The sequence below is a fragment of the Henckelia pumila genome, chromosome 3 (assembly GCF_033568475.1).
Source record: "Henckelia pumila isolate YLH828 chromosome 3, ASM3356847v2, whole genome shotgun sequence".
NCBI lineage: Eukaryota > Viridiplantae > Streptophyta > Magnoliopsida > Lamiales > Gesneriaceae > Henckelia > Henckelia pumila.
Genome location: NC_133122.1, coordinates 170,792,371 through 170,816,396, shown reverse-complemented (window position 1 = coordinate 170,816,396; position 24,026 = coordinate 170,792,371). Strand labels below are relative to the sequence as shown.

Sequence of the window (24,026 nt, the reverse complement as noted above, 5' to 3'; positions counted from 1 at the left end):
TGATCAAACCTTTTTCGGGATGATATATTTTGCATTGCCCTTGTTGAAACATAATGCTCAGCCGCTTTTCTTGCAATTGTCCCAGACTCAGCAGATTATTTGTCAATTCTGGAACATAAAAAACTCCCGAGATGATGCTAACAACTCCATCAATTTCCAGCCTTATATTGCCCTTCCCATGGACCACCATGTTCGAATTATTTCCCAGCGTCACCGAATCTGTGAATTTTTCATCAAGGTCAGAAAAATATTCTCTTTTTCCACACATGTGATTGCTGTACCCAGAATCAAGAAACCACTTGTCTTTTTTGTGTTGCTCATTTTCTTCAACACAAGACATCAACAACATATGTTCTTCACTTTCTGTTTGACTCTCCACAAAATTGGCCATACCTTTATTGCACTCCCACTGAAAATGACCAAGTTTGTGGCAAGCATAACATTCCACCATGGCTTTATCAAGGCTTTGTCTGCGTCTTACGCGACCTCTGCCTCCAAAACTCCCACGCCCTCGTCCTCGTCCAGCATATTGGTTTCCATGAGTCACCTTCAGAGCGTGTTCTTCATGTACAGGATTACTCATGCGTTGTTCATGCACAAGCAAACTACTTTGTAGCTCATGAATTGACAACATACTCGTATCCTTGGATTCTTCAATTGCACACACCACATAATTAAATTTGGGTGTCATTGATCTCAGGATCTTTTCCACAATAGCTCCATGTTTCAAATCTTCACCATTCGCTTTCATCTTGTTGGTGATGACAAGGACACGAGCAATGTACTCATTCACAGATTATTCTTCCTTCATGTGAACAATTTCATACTCCCTTCGCAATGCTTGTAGATGTGCACGTTTGACTCGTGTTGTCCCTTGATATTTCTACTTCATAGAGTCCCAGATATTCTTTGACGTGTCTTTGTTGATGATGGTCTCCAAAATAGAGCGATCTAAGGCTTGAAACAAATAGTTCTTAGCCTTAAGATCCTTCAACCTCTGCTCATCACATATTTTCTTTTGTGCCTCAGTTAGTCACACCTTCTACTGCGGCAGAAACTCCATTTTCTACGACACCCCAATATTCCTTTGATCTAAGAAAATTTTCCATAAGCAACGCCTAGTGATCTTAGTGACCATCAAACCTCGGCACAGCTGGTTGAACAAAAGCACCCTCTGTTGCCATTGTCGTTGCTTAAAAACCTTTAGAAGACTGCTGCTTCTTATCGAGCCTCTTGCGAGGCTCTGATACCATATGATAAAGATAAATTAACAGTAGAAGAATTCAGAGAACAATAAATTATGGAAGGTACTCTGTGTGTTATTGAATGAGAAATAAATAAGCTATAAATAGCCATACAGAGCAAACAAAAAAAATACGAAAAACAAGGAGCCCACTGCTAACAAACTATTAAACAAGATAAAGCTAATTTGACCAAGTCCTAACAATAGGAAGTCAGAACAATGATGCACCTAATATAGGTACCAAGAGACATACGCATCTGTGGCGGGGTAGTTCAATTGTTACTTTGAAAATTCGATAACACTCGATCTACCTATCCGATCGCAAATAGTCCAATATGTAAAATTGAGATGTAAGAGAATGAGTGGATTCCTGATCGAGCCTTTGGCAACAGATTGCGACCACGAAACCTTGATTTTTATAAATTCGGGGCTGGAAAATTGAGATCTTGAAGAATCCATTGTCCTCCCCATTTTGATAACCCTTGATCTATCGATCCGACCTGGAAACCGTGATTTTCATAAATTTCGGGTTGGAAAATTGAGATATTGAAGTGAAAGAAATTTTATTCCTTGAATATTTTGGCCCTAATTAATTGGAAATTATAAGATTTTTCTTTCTAGACAAGATAGGATATTTGGTAAATATTGAGTGTATATTTTCGAATATGTTAATGATATATTTGCCAAAGTTTAAACTAGATCTTGATAAGGTGATTATTTGACATAATATAATTCGATATTATCAAGATTTGATTTACAAGATTTGATAGAGCTTATTTCCTACTAAAACTAGTTTCCTTATTTATTTAGGACTCTATCTAAGGCAATATTCAAGATTTGGATATTTATCTATAAAAGGAGATTTCCACGCACAAGAAAAGAGAGAGCTTCAGACGAAAAATACTCTGCGCATACTCTGAAGAATTCTAGGAAGATCTTGAAGAATTCTGAAGCAAAGTTTGCAACCATCGTTGTTGCATGTCCCCGTGTCTCCGTTCGTGTTGAAGACATCAGAGACAACACTGTGGGAATAGTGTTGTTCGAAGATATTTTGTGTCTCTTCAAATTTAGGCTACAGGAGTTGCATCTATTGTTTTTACTGTGATTTATTTATGATGCAAGTTTGATTTCTCAACTTGTTGAGAAATTTAGGATTTAATGTTTTTTTCGTAAAATCACTAGGATTATTTTGTAAGACTGATCTTACGTTTACTAGTGATATTTAGCCCTAAGGCACCCGCACGAGTTTTTATACTCGTGCAAAATTAATTTCTTGTGTTATTTATTTTTGTTTATTTTCCGCTGCCCTGTGTTGTCGTTGATGTTGTGACACCACAGACAACACTGACTCTTTATTTTAACCTGCAATTACATTACGATTTCTGTCAAGTGGCATCAGAGCCAACTCTTGACTTTACTAAGAGAGATTCTGGTTATTTTTGTTTTGTAGGTTTATCATGGACGTGCCGGTTGTTGACGTCAGATTCCGACCACCGGAAGTCAATATGTCAAATTTATGTGAAGATTCAATTTCTTTGATAACCTAGAAGTTTGAAGATTATTTGAAGAGAAAAGACAAACATAAATTTGGACAACAATCTAAGCACCCTAGTTTTCTTGCTCCTGAAAATCTGTTGAGGGTGTCACCTACTCGAGAACCATTTCGACCAAGGTATGTTGTTAATTATGAATCTAATACCAAGAATTTTGATTATGTACAATGCAGGGAATGCAATGGATATGGACACTATGCAATTGAATGTGCAAATAGATTCCACAAAGGTATGGCTATGTTCTTGAGTGATGATGACTCTGACAGAGATCAAGAACAGAATAATGAAGAAGATCATACCTCCCTGGCTGCATTGTCGAAATAAAAGAGGTGTTTTCAAGTCAACCCATTGGGTGTTGCCTCCGGTGTTGCAACACCAAGTCGCAACACCAGTGAAAAATCAGTTTGCTTGAATACATCTACTCTTGGTAATTTTGGTGATCAGGAAGCTGTCACTGATGATATAATTCTAAAGTGTGTACAGAATCTTTATGAGGAGTTGTATGCTGATTGGATCAAATAGAACAAGTTGAACACAACTCTCTCTAAAGAAAATTCTAATTTGAAGTCTGCCCTGGCCAAGCTTGAAGTGATTCTAGGTAAGAAAAATCTTGAATTCTGCAAGGATAAGGGGGAGCTTGAAAAGGTAACTCTAAATCTTGCTAAGTTTAATTCAAGTACATCTAAGCTTGATTTTATAATGGGTAAAAATGGTAAGGTTGGTCTAGGATTAGTTAACAGAGTGTTTGAAGTTGGAGAATCATCAAAACCAACTGTGTTTGTGAAAGAAGGTAGCAATACTTCTTGCACACCCATTGTCGCTCCGCCATTTAAGAATTTTTCATCAAAAGAGCGTGTTCCTCCTCAAAAGCCAAAGCAATAGAAGCGACATTTTATGTGTCATTACTATTTCAAACTAGATCACATCAGGTTGTTTTGTTTCAAGATCAGGAATGACTGCATGCATTGGAAGTCAAAGCTGATGTTGCCCCCCGTGTTGCACAACACCAGGAGCAACACCACCAAAAACAGACCCACAACAAAGAAAATTTGGGTACCAAAGTTTGATTTTCAGTATTTTGATGTTTCTACTTCCTTGAAAACTAACTTTGCAGGTTACTGGTACTTTCATAGTGGAAGCTCACGTCACATGAAAGGTTCGAAAGAACATCTCATGGACTGTATTGAACAAAGATGTGGTAAAGTGAGTTACGGAGGTGGTGCAAAAGGAAGGATTGTTGGCAAAGGAACACCAAACATGGAAGGATTTTCAAAGTTTCACAATGTTCTACATGTCAAGGGACTAAACTCAAATTTGATATCTTTTATTCAATTGTGTGATGATGATTTTCATTTCAAGTTTGATAAAAATACTTGTGAAGTTTTTGATTATGCTAACATATGTGTTTTGATAGGTACAAGATCAGCAGATTACTACCAATTTGGAGAGGAACGTGTCTGCAACTACATGAAAGTGGATGATATTGATTTATTGCACCAAAAGTTGTGTCATGTAAATTTGGAGACATTGAAAAATCTGTGTAAGTATGAAGCTGTCCAAGGTATGCTTATTTTGAATTCTGGAGTTCCATATGTGTTGTGGTGCATGCCAAATAGGTAAGAAAACTCTCGTGTTGCACCTCGTGTTACAACACTTTAGAACAACACGGTGTCTTGAACTTTTGCATTTGGATTTAATGGATCCTATGGAACTGGAAAGCTATGGAGGTAATAAGTTTTCTTTTGTGTGTGTTGATGACTTCTCACGTTTTACATGCGTAAGATTCTTCAGAGAGAAGTCAGATACATTTGATATTTCTAAGAATTTACTCACAAAGATTACTAACCTGCATAACTTGAAGGTTGGAAGGATCAGAACCGAACATGGTAAGATTTTTGAGAACTTTTTATATTTTTGTGACAAGAAAGGAATATCACATGAGTTTTCTGCCCCAAAAATTCCTCAACACAATGGCATGGTCAAAAGAAAGAATATGACATTGAAGGAGATGGCTAGGGTGATGCTGAGTTCAAAGAATATCTCAAAAATATTTTGGGCAGATGTCGTGGATACAGCTTGTCATGTATTGAATCGAGTATACTTAAGGAGTGGTTCTACTATAACTTCCTATGAGATTCTCATGGGAAAGAGGCCAAACCTTAAATACTCTCATGTTTCTGGTTGTATTTGTTTTGTTTTGAATGAAAGAGATCACTTAACCAAATTTGATTCCAAAATTGACAAATGTTTGGTTCTTGAATATGTTTCGATTAATCGTGCATATAGAATGTTTAATCTGAGAACTATAAGAGTTATGGAATCTATTAATGAAGATTTTGATGATTTTGCAGATATCGAAGAAAAAATTACTAAGGATGATCTGTTGGAAATTTTCAGTCCATTGAAAGATCCAAGTGTTGTCTTTGATGTTGAAACATCAAGTACAACACCGGGTCTAACAGTGACTGAAACTGAGGATAATCAACCAAGAAATGATTATGTTGTTTTGATAAATTATGGTAAGGACATTTCAAGAAAAATACAGACGAATCATCTATCATCACAGACTTTTGAAGATGCTTCTGGAACAATGCAAACTCGGATGAAGGACAAAGTGGACTACCTCAAGGTGATTGGGTTAGTATGCGTGAGTTTCATGTCCACAAACGAGGTAAGGTTGATTGAATATCTTCTTGAAATTGGCTTCAAACGAGGTAAGGTTGATAAAACCTTTTTTATTCAAAAGTCCAAAGGTGAAATACCTGTTTGCCAAGTTTTTGTGGATGACATCATTTTTTTTTGTGCTTCTTCTCAAAAGCATGTTGATGATTTTGTTGAATGCATGTCTTCCATCTTTGAATTAAGCATGGTATTTGAGTTGAGTTATTTTCTTGGTTTTGATGTTAAGAAAATACATGATGGTATTTTTCTGTCCCAAAGAAAGTATGTCAAAATTTTGGTGAAAAATTTCTGTAATGAGAACACTAAAAACATGAAAACACCAATAGAATCTAGTGAAAAGTTGGGTAAGAATGGTATTGCGGCCGGTGTTGCCAACACCATGTACCACATCGTGATTGGAAGTTTTTTTTACTTAACTGCAATTCATGCTGATATCATGTTTAGTGTGGGTTTATGTGCTAGGTACCAATCTGATCCTAAGGTCACACTTTTAAAAGAAGTAAAATGTATCTTAAGATACATCTCCGACACCTTGGATTTGAGATTGTGGTACAATAGGGAGATAAATATCATTCTTTTTGGTTTTACAGTGTGTTTATGTGCTGGGGTTTTGAATGATAGAACATGCACTATGGGAGGGTGTTTTTATCTTGAAAATAGAAGTTTTTGTTCACAACTCCTTTGGATGAACCAAATGATAGAGGATTATGAATTTAAAAGTGAACCCCCATTTTTTATTGTGATAATTTGAGTGAGATTGACATTTCAGAAAACCCAGTTCAACACTCTCGCACAAAACCCATTGACAGTCGGCGTCACTTTATTCGAGATTTGGTAGAAAAAAGTGTGATCCGAATGAATTTTGTTGGAACTAATAACCAACTGATAGTTATATTCACAAAAGTTTTAGATTTCGAGAGATTCTCTACTCTTCGGAGGTCTCTCAGCATGTGTGCATTATAACCATTTACTAATATTGTCCTCGGTGTTAAAACACCATAGACAACACTGTTTTTCTTTTTCATGCATGTTTAGGATTTTAGGCATTCTGCATTCACTTTGTGGTGTGTAGTGTTTTAATCTCTATTACAGTAATTCGACAGGCACCAAGTTTTTCAGTAAAATTTTTAAACACACTAACCCTTGTTTATGGAACTCTGACTAAACCACTAAGTAGTTGAGGGATATACGTGTATTCCATTTTCTTGTCCCATATGAAAGGTGGTTTCACAAATTCAGTGTTCAGATTTTTAATAAGTTTGATGACCAATGTCAATGTACAAACTTTATCAATAATCGGAAGAAAATGGAAAAAGCTACCTAATTGAGTCCAATGAAGACTGTTCTTTTAGTGTGCATGCTACCACTTCTGGAAATTTTCTGAAATCAAGGGTAATCAAGTGTGTAAGTTTCAAATACTTTTTAAAAAACTATGATGTTGTTGATGATGTTGTCAACACGAGAGACAACACTACACTTGTGAACATATCATGTTCATGTGGTTGCATTTTATTTTTATGTTACATTCTATTTTAGGCATAAAATAAGACATGCATATGCATTCAGAATTGTGAATATTTTCTGTTCAGGGTTTGACGTTCTAAACGAACAAATTTGGTGAAATACTCTATCTACTGAAAATTGAATTTTTGTGATTAACAATGATTTAGTGGAGTTGAGCCGATGTGGAGTTATTTATGGGAATTTTTGATTGCTTTCAATCTCGGATTATTTTCATAATTGGGTTGGATTTTATTTCCTCGATTTGAAAAATTTTACCCATAAGAATTTTCATTGGTAAGTGTTTCTGGATGAGTTTGTTAGAAGGTGAATGTTTGATTGTTTGAATTTCTTTTTACTGACCAATGGATTTCTTTTAAGCATATATTACTCGTGGATTTGATCATTCTTATGCTTAATTAGTCTTTGCAGTCATCAAATTGCCTTCCTACATTCTCTCGCTTTGATTGACTTTAAGCTTATCTGCATTATGTGCTAATCATATTATCTTTTTATTTTTTGGTTTTTCCAAACATGTGCCTACTTCTGCTGTTATTGAGGAAGAACCTGATGCAGATATGCAACAGAAACTTGCAGATAATAGGCCTAATATTTCTGGTAGTGCATCTTCCATCTCTGAAGATGATGAATTTGATGAAGCGAATACTAAAGATTTTGCTGGTGATGATGTTGTGAATGGTGTTGCCAACACTGGAGGCAACACTGTTTATGCAGATTGTGACATGTCACTTTCCTTATCTCACAAGTTATATTCAGAAGCTTCTACTGTTGATTGACATCTGTATGTCAACCATGAGTTCATTGAAGAGAAAAAGATTGATCTGGATGCTTGCAAGAGGCAGAATTTGGTTGAGTTTGTTCAAGACTCGAGGTCTTTTTGCTACTATTTTTGCTTTTGTTCATCACAGTCGAAAGCCTGTTTTGGAACTCTTTACAAAACTCGCTGCTAGTGTAGATGCTGAGCAATCTACCAAGTTTGGCAGAGTGTTTGTGCATGGACGAATAGAGTTTGATCCAGTTTTTATCAATGCTCTATATCGCACTTTTGATGTTGAAGAGAAAGGGGTTCTGCTGAAAATCAATTAGTGTTGTGAAGAACGAGACTCCTTCAACCAAATCTATTGTGGTAATCAAGTACAAGGTGTGGTACTTTTGCAGTTGGAACTTGATGTCCTTTCAAGTTTGGTGAAGTTGATATTCAAGTTCATATTCCAATTTGCTGACGGAGGTTGACAAAGTCCACAAATTTGGCTTTTCCATCCCTCATCTTTGGGATTCTGGAATAATATGGCTTTATCTGAGACATTGATGAGTCTTTGTCTCTGGTTGGTTAAGAATTGAAGGCTGCTCATATTTTGCTGAAAGGAGAAATAGACCTAACTTGGTCTGAATTTGATGTTGTGCCTCGTGTTGCCAACACTGCGCGCAACACTGCTCCCACAACTGATTTTCTGCAGATTACTCATGCTGTTGTACAATCTTTTATGGATCATGTAGTGAAGAAAATAAGTCAGAAGAAGGAATACAGTGTATACTATGAAGCCTTATTGGCCGAGTATCGATTGATGACTGAATTTGATGTTTTTGTTCCTTCTATTGCTACTGAGAAAATTGTCTTTTATGATGATGATGAAGCTTCCTAGTCTTAAGTTCTGGACATTCTAAAGCAAGGAAATGCTGATATTACTGTGGTTGTTTTTGCTCAACCTTCCGATGATGAGCTTGATAGATAGATGCTGGAATAATTTGCTGCAATCAGGCCCAATGTATCTGATAATTCCTCCACATTTAAAGATGAGTTTGATGATTAAGCTAGTGAGGAATCAAGTTTTCCGAGGAAGATGATGTTGATGCTGGTGTTGTTGATGGTGTTGCCAACATCACAGACAACACGGATGCTGCTGAGTTTTATTTGACTATTGTCTTTTTCTACAAGTTCTACTTTGAAGAAGATTCTGCTGTGTAGCTCTTGTATGTGAATCGAGGCTGATTGATGAGAAGAATATCGATGTGGATGCCTATGGAAGGATCAATTTGGTTGAATTTTTGAAAGGCCCAAAAGCTATTTTATAGTTTTACTCCAGTGGTGCTCTACAGTAGGAAACCAGTGCTGAAATTTTTGTGAGAGAAAAGCTTTTTGAGTTAACCCAGCCATAATCAATACTCTTTATGACACACCGGATGTTGAAGAAGGGAACCACCCTAATATTCATGAAGCTACTGCTTACTCATCGGTGGTTTGCTCAAAAGTTTTCTAGACAACTCTCTGTTGCACAGTTCACATTCTTTTACTCTATCTTACGCAATTGGATGCTTTCTACAAGCTCCACTGTGGTGACTCGACCACAAGTGTTTGTGTCATTTTCTATAGAGACTGAGAGCACTTTCCTTTTTTAGCAAAGCTCATATTCAAGACTATACTCCAGTTTGCAGATGGAAGCTTAAAATCCATCAAGTGCCTTTTCCATATTTGATATATGGAATTTTGGAGTTTCAAGGTTTTCTTTGTGATATTGGTGAAGGTATCTCTGAACTGACTGAAGATCTGCAGGTTGAAGCTGCTTTAATAAGAGGGAAGAGAAAGTTTGACCTTGACCTTCCTTGGTCTGAATCTACTGTTGCTGTTACTCATGTTGATGCTGTTCCCGGTGTTGCCAACACGGGAGACAACACTGAACAACCTGAAGAAACTGTGCCTCTACAATCCATTCTGGATTCCTCTCTCACTATCATTTAGGCTCTCATGGCTCATGTTGCGAAGAATACTGCCCAAGCCCAGGAGGACTTGGATCTTTATGGAGCCTTGTTAGATGATTGTCGTACAAAGATTTGGTATTTCTGGCAAAAAAGGGGGAGAGAATGCACAAGATGAGGCTGGTCCGTCTGAGACTAAGGACGATGAGGATGAGGACAATGAAGATCAAGAGGGATCTGAGATTGATCAATTTTGGATTGATTGGTGTCACCCCATATTTTTTCCTTATCTCATCTTAGCTTTAATTTTCTATTTATATCTGTTTTTGTTCGTTCTAGTTACGTGCCTTAATTGCTCATATATGTTAACTAGACTAATATCTTCTACCCTACTTATGCTCTGTTATATGAATTAAAAAATCCCATGGGTTATTGTCCATGTTATCCACCGTGTTACGACACGAAGGACAACATTTCAAGGGGAGACTTTAAAATTCAAGGGGAGAAGATTTTTAAACTCAGGGGGAGTTTATGATTATCTCACACTTGTGCAATGTGTTGTCCATAAAGCAAAAAGGGGAGATTGAAATGAATTTTATTCCTTGAATATTTCGGCCCTAATTAATTAGAAATTATAAGATTTTGCTTTCTAGACAAGATAGGATATTTGGTAAATATTGAGTGTATATTTTCGAATATGTTAATGATATATTTGCCAAAGTTTAAATTAGATCTTGATAAGGTGATTATTTGACATAATATAATTCGATATTATCAAGATTTGATTTAAAAGATTTGATAGAGTTTATTTTCTACTAAAATTAGTTTCCTTATTTATGTAGGACTCTATCTAAGGCAATCTTCAAGATTTGGATTCTTATCTATAAAAGAAGATTTCCACGCACAAGAAAAGAGAGAGCTTCAGACGAAAAATACTCTGCGCATACTCTGAAGAATTCAAGGAAGATCTTGAAGAATTCTGAAGAAAAGTTTGCAACCATCATTGTTGCATGTCCTCGTGTCGCCGTTCGTGTTGAAGACATCAGAGACAACACTGTGGGAATAGTGTTGTTTGAAGATATTTTGTGTCTCTTCAAATTTAGGCTACGGGAGTTGCATCTATTGTTTTTACTGTGATTTATTTATGATGCAAGTTTGATTTCTCAACTTGTTGAGAAATTTAGGATTTAATGTCTTTTCGTAAAATCACTAGGATTATTTTGTAAGACAGATCTTACGTTTACTAGTGATATTTAGCCCTAAGACACCTGCACGAGTTTTTATACTCGTGCAAAATTAATTTTTTGTGTTATTTATTTTTGTTTATTTTCTGCTGCCCTGTGTTGTCGTTGATGTTGTGACACCACAGACAACACTGACTCTTTATTTTAACCTACAATTACATTACGATTTCTGTCATGAAGAATCCGTCCGAGCTGGGAATTTGAGATGTAGAAGAATCCATCGTCCTTCCCGTTTCGATAATCCTCGATCTACCGATCCGACCATGAAACCGTGATTTCCATAAATTCGGGGATGAGAAATTGAGATCTAGAAGAATCTGTCGATTCATCATCGAGCCGCCTTTCTCAATGGATTCTAAGAAACGTGGCTACGGGCTGTATACGGCGTAAATGACTAATATATCTAAATGTTTGGCATTTCATGAAGTAAATTATTAGGGTATAAAGATAATTTTCTCTAAGACTAAACCAATTAATTGGAATTCAGTTTTTTTGAGGGCCTGTTCTTTAATAAAATAGAAAAATATTAAAGATTTTATCATATAAAATTTAACATTTTATTTCATCAAAATTGAATGTTTGTATGTATATATAAATAACTGTTAAAACATACAATGCTAAGATTAAATTTTATAGAAATAAACCTGGATAAGATAAAATTAATAATAATAATAATAATTATTATTATTATTATTATTATTATTATAATAAAAATAAGAAAATAAAAAGAGAGAGGAAAAAGTGAAACACTTAAATAAAAAATAGAAAAAGTACTTTTCAGAAAACAAAATACAAGGATTAAAGAAAGGGAGAAAAAGAATAAGAATAAATGAAGAGAGAGAAAATAAAAAGAATAAACAAAATAAAAATAAATAAAAATGACACTTTTCACTAGTTAATATAAAGTATCTATACCTATTTATTATGTAAGAGGGTCATAGCATGATCTCTTGGTATGAATACAAAAAACAATTACAAAAAAATAAAAACAAAACAAAACTTAACTGCACCCTTCAATTACGTTGGGAAAAAAATGTGGGAAAGAGGTTATATAGTTATCATCACCTTCCCAAAAACATGAGAAATAGGTATATTAAATATTTACATCAAATACAGTTATCATCACCTTCCCAAAAACATCAAATACACAACACAAAAAATACAACGATTAAACATCAAATACACAACACAAAAAATACAACGATTTTTATAAAATCGTTGTTGTTAGACATTTAACAACGGTTTTAATAGAAACCGTTGTGAATGAGCGTGTTTTTCTTATCAAATACAACGGTTTCCAAAAACCGTTTTAAAAACCGTTGTCTTTGATAATAAAAACACGGCCATACACAACGGTTTTACAAAAACCGTTGTCTATTAAATATTTTTTTTGTGTCAACGACAACGATTTTACAAAAACCGTTGTTTTTGTTAAAAACACGCTAAAAGACAACGGTTTTTAAAAACCGTTGTATTTGAGCGTTATTTTTTTAGGTTCATTGACAACGGATTACAAAACTAGTGTCAATTTATTACGTACTGTAGATAAGAAAGAGAAAAAATTAAATGCCTAAACCTAACCCTCAGCCGTCACTTTCCTTCTTCCCTCTTCAACACCTCCGCCAACACCCGCCACCGAGAATTAGTTCGGCCGACCCTCTTCCACCAAGCCCATTACTTGAAGCTTCGATCTAAGTCTTGAATCTCGAATTAGGAGCCCGACTCTATGTGACTGGAAGATCTATTCACAGTTGGATCTGTACCAAGTGATTGTCGATCTCGTTTAAGCTTTCTTGGTTTTACTTCGAATCTCGTAACTTCTGGAATTCGGGAGATGTAAGGTGATTAATTATGAAGGTATTATATACGTATATTTCAAACTTTTTTCTTGGTTCTCTTTTACTTGCTATTGGAAACTTTCAATCAATCGCATTCTTGAGCAGATCTCGTCGAGATCTACATGTTGATACCCAAGTTTCAGAGAAAGGAGCGCGAGTTGCAAACTCCCAGTTGTGGCCTCACCTTCACATCGCCATCTTTGGCCGATCTCTCGGTGGTTTAGGTGTTTTGTTGGCCGACGGGAGGTAGCAGGTGACCCTAGGACCAATTCGACTTCGTTTTACTTGATCCTTTAGCTTGTTTTGATACTCAATTTTATGGATTTAAATTGCCAGCTTCATTTTCTTCGTAAGGATTTATTTCCATCTGGTTTGCATAAACGATCAGGGGTTCTTCTTTATGATCCTCTGGGGACTGGAAAGGTAGGACCTCCTTCGAGCATCCCCAATTTTTTCCATTTCGATGTATCTGATAGGTTCTTAGACAATTGTATAATTTTTTTCTAGTTTTATTTCAAACATTACTAGCAAAAGCTGTTTCCACCGAATGTTTCGTGAACTTTCTGAGTGTGAAGGGACCTGAATTGATAAACATGTACATTGGAGAGTCAGAGAAAAAGATCCGATAAATTTTTCAGAAGGTATAAAGTGCTCGTATTATATCCTCAGGTGCACCTTAACTACACGTAAAATTGTTTAAATTAAGAACTATCTTGTTGAATTCAACCATCTTGTTTTAAGTCAGAACAGCTCGCCTGTGTGTTATATATTTTTTGGAACTCAACTCTCTTGCACCTGCCTGAGGTGACTCTGGAGATTCTGGGGGTGTTATGGACAGTTGTTTCTCAGTAAGGGTAATAACAATCCTTTTGGAACATAATTGGAATTCCCACAGACCTAATGTGAAGAAAATTTCCTATTGATACCGAGACTAACATCAGCTACGTATCCAGTTACCCTAACAATGACATGAAGTTTTATTTGCTATTATATTTATAGTTTGTATCAGTCATGTGGTTGCCAATATGATTTATTTATGTCTTGATGCTCGTAGAAATTGATGTTTTGAATGATTATTCTCAGTTTTGTTGTAGTGCTTCACTTCATTTGCTTTACATTTTCATTTCCACCTCTATTTTTTAGTTGATTTTCCTTCTTTATTTCCTTCTTCCATTTGTGGGGTTCAATAGAACTTATTCATAATAGGTGCTAGCAACAGGCCAGATCTCATCGACCCGGCACTTCTGAGGCCAGGCAGATTTGATAAGCAGGATTTGCTTTCAAAGTCAATGGAATATGCCATTAGGGTCAATGTTGTTTGCGCCATAAAGAATTTGGCATTCCTTGCTGACAATAGATGTAAAGAAGAAATTATTTTTGGAATTGATGACGTCCACACTAGCAAGACTCATTAGAGGTAATTGTTACTTCTATTGACGTACAAGGGACTAATTAAGGTATAGGGAGTATATTTACCACCTGCTGATGGTATTTATTTTGTCAAACCCAAAGGCTGCAGCTTGGAGCAAGTTATGGCTTTGATTCGCAATCTCATCAGTGGTGCTCTAAACTCCATTGAGTATGTATTTGGGGAAGATGGTCTTCGCTTGCATGCTATTGGAAGGCAATTTAAAAGCTCTTACACATTTGAAGTTCTTATTCAAGTGAAGTGGTTATCGCAAAAATTGTAAGCTATCCATACTCTGACCCTTCATTTATTCTTAGTTTTGGACGGGGTGTCCCATTCTCAAGGGCAGTGAGTATGAGTGTATATGCAAATGATATAGTACCTTGTTTAGCATTGTTGGCATTAGACAAGTGTGATTTAGAAAGGAAGATAGTGAGATCTGCTTATATCTGTTGGGAAGCGAGTGCCAGTATTGGTGTAAGAGGATTTGTAATAACCTCTCTGATGCAATAGAATATGATTTGTAACCCCGTTGCCTGCCCCATGCTCTGCCTCTAGATCCTTCCCCATGGATATTTAGTATCTATGTGTACAAGTGGTGAAGAGTGTCATTGTGGATACTGGATAGAGTGGAGAAGGGCTGATATTTATTGAGAGAAGACTGCAGCCAGAAACCAAAATTAATATTAAATTATTTAACCTTTTTAATATGTAATTACATTTTTTAGATATAACTAAATAATAAAGACTAAGCTAAAATTCGATGGGTTATTATAATGCTATTTAAATTAATGTTCTAACCGCTAATTAAATTGATTTAAAAAATTGTTGATGTGTAATTGAGTCATTAATGGCTTAAATTACCTAATAATACATTAATCTCTCCATCCTTATCGAACCAGAGACATTAATCATTAGACGCACTAACATTAGTAATTAAAAAATCGATTGTTTGTATCATAAATTTTTATGCTTGTGATTCATGGCATCTAGGAAAAAGGAGAAAATTGTAAATTTTGGATGTGTCGTTGTTTTGGCCCCGCCACCATGGGCAAGTGCATGAACTTTATCAGAAGCTGTCATACATGCACTTTTTGACTTTTTGAGGTGTTTCTAATTTTTTTCTCAGTCTCTTTTCACATGATATTGGCTGTCCATTTGAACTTCTTTGTTCTTGACCATAAAAATGTGATAGAGAGAGAGGTACGAGAAAGGCCAAAAAGATATTGACATTACTTGGTAAATGGCAGGGGAAATCACAACCGGAGCAAACTAAAATCTGCTGTCTGTTTGCTGAGTATTTGTGATTTTGCAACCTTTTAGTATATCTCTTTTTGTGATGTAGAGAATATGAATCACATTCTCTTTCTTTCTAACTTACAGTTTTATTATCTAGTGACTAGTGATAATAAGAATTAAAAATATATGTTTATGTTATGCCTGGCCCCTCTGCCCTTATTTAATGGTTAATCACTCTTAAACATTAAGTTGAGTTGAGAAAGATGGTAATTTGCATAGTTGCATGGTGGTAAAACCTTTATTTGCTTTGCATAGTGGATTTAGATCTTGTGTTTATGATCTGAAGTTTTTACCAAGGGGTGGACCAAGATTTTAGTGTCCCCTTGTTATTTAGTAAATTGATACAGATTAAGTACTTATCCAAGTTAATTCTCTACTGTATTCTGGGATATTGCGAGATGCAAAATATATGTCAAAAAAATTCTTCTTTACAGTGATGTTAATTAGTTTCATTGTTTCTAGATTTTCAATACATACGTGGCTAAGCTGACAAATTTTTTTTTTCTTTTTCTTGGATTGTGTTGTTCCAGAGATTGAGAACAAGAGGTTTGAAGGCTGTAATGAGGCAAGACGTCCGATACTTCGATTTGTAGTGTGTATTGAATTAGAATTTTAATTTCGAGTGATTTGTAATACTAAAAAAATTGTATATTAAATTTTATTTATGAAATTTTAAATTTTGGATTATTTATAATATTATAATTTATATAAAAAATTTTATTTTTTTTGTTTTTTATATAGAAAACGACAACGGATAAAATTCGTTTTTGTAGGGGGTCTAAAACCGTTGTAACTGATGGTGTTGTCAAAATTGCGCCCCTACGACAACGGATTTATCCGTTGTCGTTCTTCTCAAAGACAACGGATTTTATCCGTTGTCTTTGAGGGAAACGACAACGAATTTTATCCGTTGTCGTAGACACAAATCCGTTGTCTTTGAGGGAAACGACAACGGATTTTATCCGTTGTCGCAGGTGCGCAGTTTTGACAACACTATCAGTTACAACGGTTTTAGACCCCCTACGACAACGGATAAAATCCGTTGTCTTTTAGCATTTTTCTTGTCAATTAAACAAGGAAGGAATAAGATCAAACAAATTTATTTTTTTTTTCAAAGGGGGGTGCGCGGGGTCGGTCAAAAAGAGCAGACCGTTCGCCCCCCCTAACCCAACTCTCGGGTTGGGGAAAAATGGGCTGCGCTCGGTCTGCTAAAAAGAGCAGACCGAGCACAACTCTGAGCAGTCTTTTTCTCTGGTTTTTTACAGCAAAATTTGATCCTTTCAACCCCTCCAATTCAACATAATGATGTCCCAAAACATGTAGACATACATAGAACAAGATCTAAACATGTTTATAACAAGTTGATACATCAATCTATAAGTTTGGAATCTCACAAAAACCATAAACTTATACAAGTGTACAACAACATCTCAAGAACAACATTCATAAATATTTCCTAACTTTCTTGCTAGTCTTCCAAGTTCATCAGCTACACAACCCGAGTCCACATATCTATACTCTCTCATGAGCTACCCTCGGCGACTTTGGCCAGCTCCTGCCCCATCTGTTGTCATGCACACATACAAAACAAGACAACAGCTGGAAGCATCCGGTGAGAATACAATCTCAGTATAATCAACATATATACGCGTTAAATAAAAACATATCGACTCTAAACATTTCAACTCGAGACTAGAGTAAACGCATATATAAAGAATTGATTCCTATCACACTCTTTGCCATCAAGATTCGTATACGATCTTGACATAGATATCCATCTATCGTCGTCTCATCAGACTCAAAAATAAGGTCGCCTCAGACCTTGGCATAAGAATCAACTCATATCTCATATTATATCATATCATATCATATCAAATAAAGATCCACTACCTGATATGAATCGACAACATCAATAATCTAAATACAAGCAATAAATAAGTATGTGATTTTGGCGGGATAACTCAAGAAGCTTCATTCTCGAGTTTCAAATCCCTGACTTGCAATGTCGTCTTATAGCTTATTATGTTGTCGGGTTTGAACACTTCAAATCTGAAATATAACATCAAAACATTCATATCAAACTTCATTTCATTCTATCATTCCAAAATCTGATCAAAACATCATTTGATCCTTGAAGAACAACTTCAAACCTCAAGCAAAACGTCTTCGGTTCGAAGGCGGACTTCACGAGTTGATCAAGCTCTTACTAATATGAAATATAATGATTATAACCAAGAAACATCAGTTATGACATTATGAGAGCCTCAGCTCAATCATAGGACACCGAAACAGCCTCAAATCATAAATCGACGGCGTAGCGATTGAAAATCGATAACCGACAAAACATCGAAACCATTCTATCATTAATACAACTTCATATACACGATATACCATCTAAATAACATCAAAACTCAGAAACATCAAATGCCTAACTTTCGAAACATTTGCTGGAAAACATATTAAACTCATACGACGCTCTTTCTTCGATTCGGTTTCGCTACGATACAATACATAATCTCAAGAACATGCATACATAAAAGAATTCTGATCTCCAGCATATATCAATCTTCAAAACATTCTAAAACACAAAGATACTTACATCAAATCGAAGCCCTCGTTTTAAGGATCGCAATGCTATTTTTGGAATTAAAATCGGACAATCGGATCAAAAGATACGAGGTTTTGAAAATCAAAAATCAAAGGAAAAGAGAAGGTCTCGACTTCTTGCTTCTGAAATGTCTGAAGAATATGCAAAGTACACGTATATATGCTGACTAATCAAGGCAAATCAGATATATTCAAGCCAAATTGCATTTTAACCCCTCAATTCTTCAGTATTTGCAATTCGGTTCTCGGCCATTATGTAAATTCAATTTCAATCTTAAATAATTTAAGAATATTAGAATTTAAATCTAAATTCTAAAAATTCTCAAATTAAATATTCCCGGATTAAAATTAAATAATCTCGGATTAAATCAAGTAATCCCGGGCCTTACATTTCTCCCCCACTAAGGCATGAGTTCGTCCTCGAATTCATTGTTGCATGTTTTTCGCTCGCCAGCGCACGATGTCAAGTAATAATATAGGAATTAAGTTCAAATCGATCCCACGGAGAATGAATAAATGATATTATATCAAATATTTGCAACTAATAAAATCATAATCCTATGTAGAGCTACGAAAATGGTTTGATTTTTATAAAACTAAAATTTGCAAGAAACAAAACTAAATAACCACGAGTTCACGAGAGTAAAATTCAATAAGAGATGAATGTTAGAGGTTCGACTTCACTTGACTGTCCACCACAATTTATTTCTAATGATTGTTCAATTATCAATTCTTCTAGTTTATTAGCCAAGAATTCCTATTATTTTCTACTACCTCTCTCGAGTGTCAAGCAGAAATTCGTATTCAATAGCAAACTCAATATGTCTATCTAAGTTTAACTATTAAATCCGGTAAAGAGCACAAGAATTCTTCTAATAACTTCTATGGAGTTATATGCCTCTCAAACAGTATAAACACCAAAGATGTATTTTCCTATGTCGTATTCAAAATCTTCTCTCTCGAGTGATAGATTCTAAATCATATCATTCAATCTATGGCCAGTAAATTGAAAGCATTAAAATCAGGAAAACACAAATAAACTGTGCGAAGAATTCAAATTTATAAATCAAAATATCTCAATCATGGTTTCCAGTCAAGATCCGTCTACCTCTAGACTAAGAAATTAGTTTATAACAAATTCAAAGATCAAACAAAACTTGTTCTTCAAATAATCCATCAAACTAGAAAAATAGAGTTTAAAGGAAAACTAGAACGAAGTTAAATTAAGCTTTTCCGTCGCTGGTTGCCGCCGTCTTCTGTCTTCGTATCAAATTCTCGAGCTCTTGTGCACTTCAAAACTCTCAATAGTCGTCTCTATGCTCTGAAAACTCTCTAAACTCTCGTATCCCACAGAATAAGGCATAAAATCCCTTTTAAAACTCGATTAAAGACTTTCCATATTTTTGGAGACTGCGCAGCGCTGGAGCGCTAATAATTCGGCGTTGGGGTGCTCAAGTTTCGTATTTTATTTTTCAATGACGGACGTATAGCGCTGGAGCGCTCAAAAGACGGAGCTGGGGCGCTCGGGACATGAATTTATGGGCGCTGGAGCATTGGAAAACTAGAGCTGGGGCGCTACTTGTTCTTCCATTTCACCATCTGCGCAGCAGTTTTGTAAAAATCATAACTTAAGTTCTAGCCGTCGGATCGAGCTAAAATTTTGACAGCAACTCTAAAACATCCTAACTTCAATTTGAACGGTGGAGATCGGATTTGAATGACTGTAACATTCCCAGTAATTTTCTGAAGTTTGTTGTCCCGTAATTTGGCTTTCCGCTTCTTCTTGCTACTTTTCTTCAAATCCTTGCAACTCACAAAAACAACAACAAATACACATAATATTCATTCGATACATCACAAAATTCAAGTCAAATCATATATAAATTAAGTGCATAAAATGCACTTATCAAATCCCCCAAACTTAGACTTTTGCTAGTCCCGAGCAAAACAGTAATGAGCAATATAGTCGACCTCCGAATTTATACATTCCAAGATTCAATACACATGTCGGCTAATTTTCTCAAGAGTTTTTGTGAGTGTGTGATTTGCCAATCTCATCTACCCACCTAAATTTCGGTAAAATCATGCAATCCGTAAGCTTCATAAAATCATTAACTCCGCCCTCAAGTTTCAAAATGCTCTCAACCAAGTTTAATTTTTACTCACACAGATCAACAGGACTTTTTCGGTTAACATTAGGCTCAAATATAATCAGCAGGAGATAAGCATCCATATATATATCAATGTAAACAAGTACTCATGATGCAAAGTAAAGGAAATTGAATATTTTCAATTTGTGCAGGATTATGAGTAGCTAAATTTTTTTAATTTGCATTGCCAGACATTAGTCTTGGCTTTCTTCTACTCCATATATCTCCATCTTTATGCCTTGTATTTGGACTAGAATTTCAATTCTTTTTTTTTTAGGCCTCTCCTCACCTTACTTTCTCCGCCATTACTTTTCTTTGAACTTTTTAGCTACTCAATTTGTTGTGGATTTTTCATGAATATAGAATGGCTAAAAAAAACTCAATAGATTCGAAAAAAACACCTAAATCACTTATGTGTTTATAAAAATTTATCTCAGTTTCAAGCAAAAATCACAAGAGTTAAGAATCAATTCCTCTAATCCACATCACAAATCCACATAATTTTTTTTTAATTGCTAGGAGTATCGAAAATCATGGCATTCGTGCATAAATGTGAGAACTCAAGATTAAATATAGCTAACACAAACTTTTTCAGCACACAAAATTTATTTTCATCATAGGCCAATACAATTACAACATCATGCCTTCAACTCCTACTAACTCATAAAAAATTTCAGATTTTCACAATTTTTAAACATCCCCCCAAACTTAAATTGTGCATTGTCCTAAATGTACAGTATTCAATAAAAACAAGGGACACATACCTTAGGCACCAAGCGTCAGTACTCGGCACCATCTTAATCACTCAAAACTCTTCATCAGGGGTGGCTCCTAAACTCTTTAAGCTCCATACTTTTTCACCTACACAATTCAAAATCATTATTGATGTCTAGTTTCCTCATGATAAAAAATAATAAAAATGAAAACAACTAAAATAAAAGAAACAATAAAGCAAATAAAAAAAATCGCTTGAGTTGCCTCCCAAGAAGCGCTTAGTTTATAGTCCATAGCCCGACTATATTCTGATTCTAGCCCAGTTCCACTTTGTTGGAGGTCTTTTCCTTTTCTTTCACCCTCCAAACATATTCAACAATCTTCTTGATCTTTGCTTTCTTTCTCTTCTTCTTCTTTGCTACCTTCGGATCATTCTCTCTTGGCAATTCTACAGCACTAACAACTTTGCAGCAACATTCCATCTTCTTTGATTGTTCAATCATGAACACTTTTTCCATGGATGAATTTTTAACCTCTTTATAAACATTAAAGATCACCTTCTCACCATCAACTCCCATCGTCAACAGCGCCAAAAACTTGTTGCGTGTTTTTCGCTCACAAGCGCACGATGTCAAGTAATAATATAGGAATTAAGTCCAAGTCGATCCCACGGAGAATGAATAAATGATATTATATCAAATATTTGCAACTAATAAAATCATAATCCTATGTTGAGCTACGAAAATGGTTTGATTTTTATAAAACTAAAATTTGCAAGAAACAAAACTAAATAACCACGAGTTCACGAGAGTAAAATTCAATAAGCGATGAATGTTAGAGGTTCGACTTCACTTGACTGTCCACCACAATTTATTTCTAATGATTGTTCAATTATCAATTCTTCTAGTTTATTAGCCAAGAATTCTTATTATTTTCTACTACCTCTCTCGAGTGTCAAGCAGAAATTCGTATTCAATAGCAAACTCAATATGTCTATCTAAGTTTAACTATTAAATCCGGTAAAGAGCACAAGAATTCTTCTAATAACTTCTATGGAGTTATATGCCTCTCGAACAGTATAAACACCAAAGATGTATTTTCCTACGTCGTATTCAAAATCTCCTCTCTCGAGTGATAGATTCTAAATCAATTATCATTCAATCTATGGCCAGTAAATTGAAAGCATTAAAATCAGGAAAACACAAATAAAACAGTGCGAAGAATTCAAATATATAAATCAAAATATCTCAATCATGGTTTTTAGTCAAGATCCGTCTACCTCTAGACTAAGAAATTAGTTCATAACAAATTCAAAGATCAAACAAAACTTGTTCTTCAAATAATCCATCAAACTAGAAAAATAAAGTTTAAAGGAAAACTAGAACGAAGTAAAATTAAGCTTTTCCGTCGCTGGTTGCCGCCGTCTTCTGTCTTCGTATCAAATTCTCGAGCTCTTGTGCACTTCAAAACTCTCAATAGTCATCTCTATGCTCTGAAAACTCTCTAAACCCTTGTATCCCACAGAATAAGTCATAAAATCCCTTTTAAAACTCGATTAAAGACTTTCCATATTTTTGGAGACTGCGCAGCGCTGGAGCGCTAATAATTCGGTGTTGGGGCGCTCAAGTTTCGTATTTTATTTTTCAATGATGGACGTATAGCGCTGGAGCGCTCAAAAGACAGAGCTGGGGCACTCGGGACATGAATTTACGGGCGCTGGAGCGCTGGAAAACTAGAGCTGGGGCGCTACTTGTTCTTCCATTTCACCATCTGCGCAGTAATTTTGTAAAAATCATAACTTAATTTCTAGCCGTCGGATCAAGCTGAAATTTTGACAGCAACTTTAAAACATCCTAAACTTTAATTTGACGGTAGAGATCGGATTTAAATTTCTGTAACATTCCCAGTAATTTTCTGAAGTTTGTTGTCCCGTAATTCGGCTTTCCGCTTCTTCTTGCTACTTTTCTTCAAATCCTTGCAACTCACAAAAACAACAACAAATACGCATAATATTCACTCGATACATCACAAAATCCAAGTCAAATCATATATAAATTAAGTGCATAAAATGCACTTATCATTCATAAACAGTCAAGATATGCAGTCTGTATACACATAAGAATAAGGAATAACAAAAAACTAAATAAGAACTCACATCAGTGGAATAGATAGGGAAATCTCTGCTTCATATCTTTTCAACTTCCCACGTCGCCTCTTCAACTCCGTGCCGACTCCATTGAATTTTCACCAATGGAATGGTCTTGTTTCGGAGTTTCTTTTTCTTTCGATCAAGTATTTGAATCGGTTGTTCAAAATAACTAAGAGTTTTATCCAATTCAGCTTCATCAGGTTGCAAGATATAAGACTCGTCAGGTTGATACTTTTGAAGCATCGAGACATGAAATACATCGTGGATACCAGACAAAGATGTAGGAAGAGCGAGTCGATAAGCAAGATTGCCTATCTTCTCGAATATCTCATACGGCGCAATAAATCATGGAGATAACTTTCCTCACTTTCCAAATCTGACTGTGCCCCTGAACGGTGAAATCTTCAAGAACACTCTATCCCCCTGTTCGAAACATAAAGGCCGTCGTCGAATATTCGCATATCTGGCTTGTCTATGCTGCGCTGTTCTCATTCTCTGTTGTATCAACTTTACTTTCTTATTCATCTGTTTGATCATATCCGGTCCCAATTCAGGCACCTCTGACACATAATCCCAATACAATGGCGATCGACACTTCTTCCCATACAATGCTTCAAATGGAGCCATCTCTATACTCGTCTGATAATTGTTGTTATAAGAAAACTCCACAAGTGGTATGGAATCTTACCATGTAGTACCAAAATCAAGTACTACAGCTCTAAGCATATCCTCAAGAGTTTGAATAGTTCGTTCAGATTCTCCATCGGTTTGAGGATGATAAGCGGTACTCAAATGTAAACGCGTACCTAAAGCTTGCTGTAGGCTATGCCAAAAGTGCGACGTAAATCTAGGATCACGATCAGATACAATCGACTTTGGCACACCATGTAATCGTACCACTTCTCGAACATATAAATCTGCCAT

At 35.5% G+C, this 24,026-nt stretch overlaps 1 long non-coding RNA gene across 1 annotated transcript; it reads left to right on the top strand.

The window, feature by feature from the left end:
• The first annotated feature begins 12,579 nt into the window (after positions 1–12,579).
• Positions 12,580–14,421, top strand: LOC140893557 (uncharacterized). Its single transcript, XR_012153199.1, has 5 exons — positions 12,580–12,794; positions 12,881–13,028; positions 13,112–13,198; positions 13,982–14,192; positions 14,288–14,421. It is a non-coding gene; the product is annotated as an uncharacterized lncRNA (long non-coding RNA).
• Positions 14,422–24,026: the final 9,605 nt, after the last annotated feature.